Here is a 10,016-nt window from a genome sequence, read left to right on the forward strand (position 1 = left end):
TATAGCCATTCTAACAAGTGTGAGATGGTATCTCATTGTGGTTTTGATGTGCGTTTCTCTAATAGCTAGAGACGTTGAGCATCTTTTCAAATATTTGTTGGCCATTTGTATGTCCTCTAGGGAAAAGTGTCTGTTCAGATCCTCTGCCCATTTTTTGATTGGATTGTCTGTTATTTTTGTTGTTGTTACTGAGTTGTATGAGTTCTTTGTATATTTTCGATATTAGGCCCTTATCGGAGGTGTTGCTTGCAAATACTTTTTCCCATTTGGATGACTGTCTCTTTACCTTGTTGACGATTTCTTTTGCTGAGCAGAAGCTTTTTTGTTCGATGTAGTCCCATTCATTTATTTTTGCTTTTACTTCCCTTGCCTTTGAGGTCAAATTCATAAAATCCTCTTTAAGTCCAAGGGCCTTGAGTTTAGTTCCTCTGTTTTCTTCTATACATTTTATTGTTTCCAGTTAATATTCAGGTCCTGAGTCCATTTTGGGTTAATTTTGGTATGTGGTGATAGACAACAGTCTAGTTTCATTCTTTTGCAGGTGGCTTTCCAGTTTTTCCAGCACCATTTATTGAAGAAGCTTTCCTCTCTCCACTGTATGTTTTTGGCTTTTTTGTCGAAAATTATTTGCCCATATAAATATGGGTTTACTTCTGGACTCTCGATTCTGTTCCACTGCTCTGTGTGTCTGTTCTGCCTCCAATACCATGCCATTTTGATTACTGTTGCTTTGTAGTATAATTTGAAGTCAGGTAGAGCAATGCCTCCAGCCTTGTTCTTTTTTCTCAGGATGGCATTGGCAATTCAGAGTCTTTTGTGCATCTGTACAAATCTGATGATTTTTTGTTTGTTTGTTTTATATATCTTTAAAAAATGCCAATGGGATTTTAATGGGGATTGAATTAAATCTGTATAATGCTTTAGGTAATGAGGTCATTTTAACTATGTTGGTTCTTCCAATTCAAGAACACGGATATCTTTGTATTTCTTTGTATCTTCTTCAATTTCTTTTAATAGAGTCTTATAATTTTCATTATGTAGATCTTTCACATGTTTCTTTAGATTTATTCCTAGATATTTTATTATTTTTGTTGCAATTGCAAAAGGTATTATTTTTTCCACTTTTTTTTTCTGACACTTCATTATTAGAGTATAGGAATGCTATGGGTTTTTGAACATTGATTTTGTATCCAGAAACTTTACTGTATTTATTTGCTTAAATCGTAAATAAAATAATAATGCAAATGTAATTGGAGAATGATGAGAAGAATGTGAGAATGCTATCCCTGTATGATACAGGATTGGTAATAAAAATCTTTTCTGAAGAAGTAGTGAGTGGGTCTTAGCTTTAGTCCATGGTCTAAGTTCTAGGGCGTAGCTCATGATGCCATGGGCAGAAAATTCACTAAGATATACCAACAGCAAAATTATAAAAGAATTCATAGGCATAGTTGTTAAGAAGATCCAAAGATTAGTCACTAGGGGAAAATAGTGAGATAATTAAAGACAAAGAATTCAGTGTGATCCGATATTGAATTTGCATTACACCTCTGTGGCTTAAAACTCTTTAAATAGGGTATGTGTCTGTCTGTGTGTATCTTGCTATATTAATTATTTATTAGTATCCATTATCTATGGCTACATAACAAATTACCTCCCCTAACTTCGAAGCTTAAAAGAACAATATCATCTCACAGTTTCTGTGGATTAAAAATTTGAGAGTGGTTTAACTGGGTAATTCTTGCACAGGGTCTCATGAAATTGAGTCAAGATGTTAGCCATCGGTGCAATCATCTGAAGGCTTCACTGTGGCTGGAAGATTTGGTTCAATCATTCACCTGGCTATTGACAGGAGATCTTAGTTCCTTACTATGTGGGCCTCTATCTATGTTTGAATATCAACTAGCAACTGGCTTCCTTGAGTGATATGAGAGAGAGCAAGAGGAAGTCACAAAGCCTATTGTGTCTAATGAGGCAGTTCATGTGACAACACTTTTGTCACATTCTACAGCCCACACGAGAGGAAAATTAGAAGAGAGGCATATCAGAGAATTTGCGGGTATATTTTAAAGCTACCACAATGTGATAAAGATATATGCCATCACCTGATGGTGAATGGGAGTTATTGGCTAAGGCTTCTTGGGAGAGATGTATATCAATCAGGACCCTAGCAGGAAATAGATGATTTCAGGAAGATTTAAGAAAGGAACCATTTACAAAGATGCATTCAGGGTATGTAGAAGCCACAGGGATAGTACATAACCATGAGATTAATAATGATCATTACCATCCTAAGAGGCTAAGAAATGGAGTGATTCCTGGAATGTAGAGGAAAGGAGTGCAATAGGGAGGACTAGTTTTGGTTGAGGGATACAGCCAGATCAAGATTATCTTACAGAAATGGGTGGGTACGATAAGTACCACAACCTCATTTTGCTCTCTCTTCCCCTCTACCCCATCTCTGCCAGGGCTCCCCTTTGGCCAAATTTTACTGACAGCTGGAGGTCAAGAGTGCCTGTTAATGTAGTCCTTAGGCCATCTGGGCAGAGGTCAGGGTGGAAAAGTGTAGAGAATAGATCTAGAAGGGCAGACAGTATATTTTTCATTAGATGAGAATTTAACTTGAAGTATGAGTTAGAAAAAGAGCTATTAAGAGTTGGATAGTATGTTAAGTGAAAATAATAAGCAAATGTATGTGGGATTAGAAAAATAACTAAAAGTCGACTAAAACAAAAGTTACGTTGTATGGAGAAGTGGAAATATGCTATGGATGGCACCATGTTATGAAGGGTCCTGGGAGAGGTAGAAGTTTTCATTCCTATAAGAAGCAGTACTTGACAATTTTTAAGCATAGATATGCCAAGACAATAGGAATAAGAAAGGAGGGGACATCTAAGAGACATATCTGTTTAGATACCAAGAATAAATGAAATAATGTCAATAAAAATCTAGTGTTGAATAACCTTTCAGGTAAAATAAATAATAAGTAGTAATGGTCAAATGAATAAATATGTGAATTTGTTGGCATGAGGTATCCATGTTTACATACTCATACTGTCTACAATTTGCCAGAACTGCAAGTAAGCCTACAATTATAAACATTTTAACTTAGAAAAATTGCATTATATTGAAGTATAAGCTTAAAAATGAAAACAGTGTTAAAACAGAAAGTCATATCAAAATAGAATGAGCAATCTTTTCTTTGGAGATCTATTCTTTGATGTCAGCATGGCTGAGGTTTGACTTGGGTACATGATTTATTTGAGCATTCAGCTATGGTTTGGATACTTAGTAGGAAAGTCCTGTGAGATTCATGTAGTCATGAATTTCTGATTTGATTTGAAACACACAGAAATAGTAATATTTCATATCTAGAGAGATTTCAATGAAGACAAGCATATGTAATAGGAAGAAACATTGACTTTTATGCCATGGTTTAGAAAAAAATTAAAGTATGATAGAGTTTACAATGAAGCCTGCTTGAATCACAACTGTTCACTTAGCATTCTGACCTACTATCAATATAGTAACTCAGAGGGGAAAAGCAGCAATAAATACTTAGTGATTGCTAATACAAAGTGGGATATGCAAGAGATATACGACTGATTATACTCAGTGACACTTTAATACAACATTTTATAGTAAAGCCTATTTTACATGGCGTGAAGCTAAGCATAAATTTCCTAACTGCACTTCCACACATTTAGAATGTGGACATAATTGATGTTAACAAAAATGACCCTGGAGTGCTTGCTGAATTTAGGGGGCAAAAAAGGAGGCTATTACATTCTGAATGTGTGTACTCTGTGTTGTAGGTTCTTTCTTGATAGTTTGAAAAATTGCCAGTATAGTTAAGAGTGTTGTAATAATTATTAGGATAAGGATAAGGATAAGGAGTAAAGTATGATTCTTATTCAAAGCTTACCTTACAAGCATGATTGACTATTGCTATTTTTAGGTCTTAACATTTATATAAAACCTTCCAGAAACTAGATGTCTCAGAGAAATAAACACTTAAAACTGAAAAAAATATTATTTAATATAATGTTACTTACATTAATTCACTCAAATTTTTGAATATTTAGGAATTACAAGTCATTCTAGTTTTGAAAATATGAATGTTCTTAACACTGATGACTACAAGTTAGCAGATCTCGCTTTTAATAAACATAAGTGATTAATTACCGTTGTAATAAGTGCTACAATGACCTGTTCAGATGCTAAGAAAAAACAGCAATGACAGATTAGCAATAGCCTAATATGGTAGGTCAGAGGATGTTATCTCTTAGTATTAGCTTCACAACGAACACTTTCCCCTTTAATAGAAAATCAAACTTAAAACAAGGAAGATAGCACTAGGTACAGAACCAGTAAACAACCAATAATCAACATCTCTTTCACAATTAACCTTTCTTTTTTCAAATTAAAGAATTAAAGTTCACCTTGTGGACCTTGTGGCTATGGGAACTGATGAAAAATAATTAGGAAGGTTTTTGTTGTGAGGAGAATTTAGCTTCAGTGTTTTCACAATGGTCTCTTAGAAATAATGACTCCCTCCCAGCCCTGCCTCGACACACACACACACACACACACATGATCTCTTTATTAAGAGTCACAGGTGGAAAAGAAAATGAGCTGGAGTAGTCCTATTCCATGATTATTAAAGACAAACTAAATTCAATAGAATCTATATCTTTACTTTAATGATTGCTTCCGCCTCTATCCTGTGCTGCTGTTTGTCTTCTTGGAAAAGGAAGAAAAATAGGCAAATGGCAAACTGGATGTGTGGCAAGAGTTCTACCTCCAAGTTAGCTGGGTCAAGCCCAAGAAGGGAAGTGTAAGAAACTCAGGGGGTTAGAAAGATGCACCGCATCATTGCCAAAAGTGAAAGAGGCCAAAATAAAAGGCCAGAGACTCATTAGCTGAGTACTAGAACATCATTTCACTCACACACTCAATTATCAAAATTGTGACTGGATTATTTGAAAGCTTGGAAAATTAGTAATGCCATGTTGTATATATGTATATATGTATGTATGTGTAATGCATACACATGATTTTAAATAATTATTCAAATTAGAAATTATATGCATATATAAAAATCACAGAGGAAACATTTAAATAGCTTAAGAAAGGGAAATGCTATTGTATAAGCGACTACTTTTCATCAGCATCTGGGTAATAAAATAGCACAGGTCGGAAAGAGGTCACCCAAGACACTACCTGACTGGCCTGAGCTCTGAGCCTCAACCCTCCCATAGGCCTCATCTCATTCTGGGCTTAGATTTTCCTGCAAATCATGGTAATTGGTAATCAGCTCACACAGCTGTGAACCACAGCTCACAGATACAGAGGGAACAAATTTGAAGTTGAGCATCTCTGCTGGAGAGAGAAGGGAAGTGACTTGTTTATGTATCATCTCATCACTCTTCCCAACAGGTACTAGCCTTGGGTTTGTGTTCCATTAAAGGTGTAGTGACATGTTTTTAAAGCAAGTAGAAGATTGGCCCTTTATTAGAATTAGGGAATTTGGATTCAATTCTAAGTTCATCATGAAATGTCAGTGCTTCAAGAAAACTTGGCATAATTAAATTAATTTAATTTTCCCCTTTATTAGATAAAAATCCTTTGACTTATTGATGTTAAACAATTTGCCAAGTTAGTTAATGATAGCATCTGGACTAAAATCACCAGAAGTCTGTATTACTACTTCTATAATGTTATTATTCATATACTCTTGGGAAAAAATATCCCTGGCCTTGAGGCTCTTGCCAATAAACTGTAGCAATCCTCTGTGTCCTCACTCTTTATTATGTTCAAAGTTTTCCTACATCCATTGAGATATGATTTATCTTTTTTGTTTTGCCATACTTAGCCTTGTTCTCATCCAGGTTATTTCAATAACCATATAGATTGTTGACCAATTTGATAAATTCAAATATTTTTTCTACCTTTTATTCTATCTTTACTTTCTTTCAGCAGCCAATTCCCATGATCCTCTCCTGAACCATTTGTTCCCCAGAACTACATCATGTTTGAAGTCATGAAATCTAATATCCTAATCTCTGATTATAACTCCTTTTCTTTCAGATTGCATATCATTATTTCACCCATATCCATTATAGAGTAAGCTTTTGAAACAGACAGACCCAAAATCCAAGGGCTCTTCCTCATGTAATAATTCAGACACAGGTGGTCAAGAGTTGCAGATGGCTTTATTCTATAAGATCATCAAGGGATTCAAATTCATCCTAGCTTGTAGTTCTGCTACTCTTTAGGTTTGTTCATGTATTCAAAGCTGGTTTACTATTATTTATACTTTCCAGCACTTGGAAAGAAGAGAGAGAATGAAGAACTAGCAGGTTTTTTATTAAAGGTTGTGACTGAAAAGTTACACATATTTCTTACACCCTTATCCTGTTGGCTAAAGCTTGATCACATTGTCATACCTAGTTACTTAGTCCATTTGAGCTGCTCTAACAAAATACCATAGACTGGGTGGCTTATAAATGAAAGAAATTTATTTCTCACAGTTCTGGAAGCTGGGAATTCCAAGATCAAGGTGCCAGTAGATTTGGTGTCTGGTGAGAACTCACTTCCTGGTTCATAGACAGTTGTCTTCTTGATGGATTCTCATATGGTGAAAGGGGTCAGGTAGCTCTTTAGAATCTCTCTTATAAGGGCACTAACACCATTCATGAAGTCCCCACCCTCATGACTCAAGCACTTCCCGAAGTCTTCAACTCCAAATGCCGTTACGTTGGAGATTAGGTTTCAATATACAAATTTCAAGGGGATATAAACATTCAGTCTATGGCACCTAGCTTATAAGAACATGGGGAAAGTGTATCCCTAGCTGAGCAATCTTGTGTGCAGCCCCAAACTGTGATGTTCAGTTTCAGAAAGGAAGAAAGATGGAATGGATTTTGGGATACAATTAGCTGCTTCTGCAACAACTTTCACTGAACTTCCATTCATTGACTTTATTGGAATCTTTAGTCCCTTGTTCCAGTATTTACAGCCAAGTTTATCAGTCCTTTCTGGACTCGCTTTTTTTCTCTCAAATAAGAATTCCATGAAACATAAGCTTAAACTATATCTTACCAATCTCCAAAAACTTACTTCACTTACCATCTGCATTATCTCCTAATTTTTCATTGTGTGCTCCTATTTTAGAGTAGATTAGTGATTCTGGAGAAAAATTATACAAATCTCTCCATAGGTGTTGATAGACTTTGGTGGTTTTAAATCCATACAGGCTATCAAATTTAAATTTCAGTTAAATATGCTAAAGTGTAAGCTTCTCCAGAGCAAGACTTATTCATCTTTTTTATGTTCATTGCCTAGCTGTCTGGCTCTGAACTAATTTAAAAATATTGTTGTTGAATGAAAATATGAACATGAATGTCTTTCCAGTTTTGAAAATTTATTAGCATTTTAAAATAGCCTTTCACATTTTATGTTTTAGAGGCAGCATTTTCTTTCTTTCTTTCTTTCTTTTTTTTTTTTTTAGGCTGGCATCATCATTATATTTTTGCTTTTGTTTCATCTATCACATTAGTCAGCCATAAATGTCTGTGGGTTTCACCCCTAAATCTCTTCAATCATACTCTTCACATTATAGGCATCTATCATATCTCCAAACCCTATGTTCCGGTATGCACAACAACTTAATTTGTAGGCCATTCATTAGTCTTATTCCCTTCAAATCCAGCCTCTATGTTACAGTAAAGAAATGATCTACATATTTATTTTCTCTCTTTACCAAGACCCCCTTAATGACAATGAAGAAAACAATTAATAAAAGATTTTGACAAAATTTGTAAGGTGGAAAAAATTTGTATCATTTATAAAATCACTTAACAGGATCTAAGGGGCCATAATTTAAAGTGGGTGCAGTAATTAGCACAGCCACTATGGAAAACAGTATGAAGATTTCTCAAAAAACTAATTGATCTACTGTGTGATCCAGCAATTCTTCTACTGGGTATTTATTCCAAAGACTTGAAAACATATATCCAAAAAAATATATGCACACTGATGTTTATAGCAGCATTATTCACGGTGGCTAGGACATGGAAGCAACCGAAGTATTCTACAATAGATGATTGAATAAAGAAGATATGGTACATATATACAATGGAATATTACTCAGCTATAAGAAGAGATAAAATACTGCCATTTGTGACAACATGGATAGTTCTTGATATAATCATACTAAGAGAAATAAGCCAGACAAAGTTGAAAATCACATGATATCACTTAGATATGGGATATAAATCTAAAAGCAACAAACATACATGACAAACAGAGACTCATGGACATGGATAGTGGACTAGGGGTTACAAGAAGGAAGTGGGGAGGGGAGAGGTAGATGGGGTAAGAGGGGTCAAATATGTGGTGACAGAAAGAAATATAACACAATGTGATACATATATGAATTACTGTTGAATTGTACACTTGAAACTTATTGGATTTTGTTAACCAATGTCACCATAATAAACGAACAAACAAATTAATTAATTAATTTAAAAATAAAGTAGGTGCAGCAGAGGAGACTAATTATAAGAGATCTGTTCACCCTTTAAAATTCAAGATTTGAAAGCATGAGTTACAGTGGATGGTGAGGAAGAGGAGAGGGGAAGAAATCAGGAAAGTACTGTGCAGGAAATACAAAAAACACTGATGTTTAAGTAATTTTTTTTTTTAATCTTGGAATCTCAGTGGGAGTGGCATGGGACTCTGGGTCAAAGCAGAACTAATTTAGAGTCTGTAAGTAAAATGATTAGATCATCAGCTTTGTCTGGATCAGTTTGGGCTGCTGTAACAAAATTCCATAAGCTGGGTGGCCGAAACAAAATACATTTGTTTCTCACAATTACAGAGGCCTAGAAGTCTAAGATCAAGTTGCTGGCAGATTTGGTTCATAGTGAGAGCCCTTTGCCCGGCTTGCAGACTGCTACATTTTCTCTGAATCCTCACATGGTGGAGAGAGTGAGCAAGCAAGAGTGCTCTTGTCTCTTTTTCTCTTCTTATAAGGATACTTATTCTATGATAGAGGTCCATCTTCACAACTTCATCTAAATTTAATTACCTCCCAAAGGTCCTCTTTTCAAATACCATTACATCGGGGATTAGGACTTCAGCATATGAAATTTTGGGGAGGGGCACAAACTTTAGTCTAAATAAGCTCCCTTTCCTCTTATCACAATCACAGAATAGCAATACCTTGGTATCTATACCATAAATTGAAGTCTGGAGAATTATCAGGAGTCCTGAAAAAACCCTGAGAAAAGGCTTCTAAAATTTGAAGAACTCGATAAAGAGGTTAATTTCAAGACTAATTACTCAGAAATGATACCTTTCAGTGAGAAGTCCCCACCCTGAAGTCAGAACTAACAAACTGCTTTTCACTGTCTTAGTCATATATTGATAGACAAACAAAAGTTGCTAACATTTGTGTAAATCTAGCATCTTTAAGTCAGAGATTAAAAAGAGACAACAGAAAAAAAAATCAAAGTGACATGGATAATGCAGGGAACAAAGAAAATGTTTAAAAATCAGTATCCTAAGAGAATTATAAAAATATATATAACACATAAAACAAGAATAGAATTTTATGGCAAGAGGAAAAATCAGAATAAATAATCCAAAAGTGTAAAAATCATAGCAAAGTTTATTTAAATAGCCAGGGAAGGGTTGAAAGACAAATTCAAATGAATCTCTCAGAAAATATAACCAAAGTAAGAAAAATATTCAAAATAAACAAAAAATAATAAATAACTTAGAAGATGAACATGAGAGTTCTATCATCCAATAGAAGAAATCAGAGAAAATTGAGAGGAGGGAATTATCAAAGCAATAACAGAAGCATCCTAGAAATGTGAACCCCAGGCTTCATACTGAAAAGTTCTACCAAGTGCCAAGCATAATAAATAAGAACAGGCCCACACGAAGACACAGTATCTTATATCAGAGAGAATGTAAGCAAGCTGCCATACAGAAGAATGGGAATT

Source organism: Pteropus medius, unplaced genomic scaffold (genome assembly GCF_902729225.1).
Source record: "Pteropus medius unplaced genomic scaffold, Ma_sr-lr_union100, whole genome shotgun sequence".
Classification (NCBI taxonomy): Eukaryota; Metazoa; Chordata; class Mammalia; order Chiroptera; family Pteropodidae; genus Pteropus; species Pteropus medius.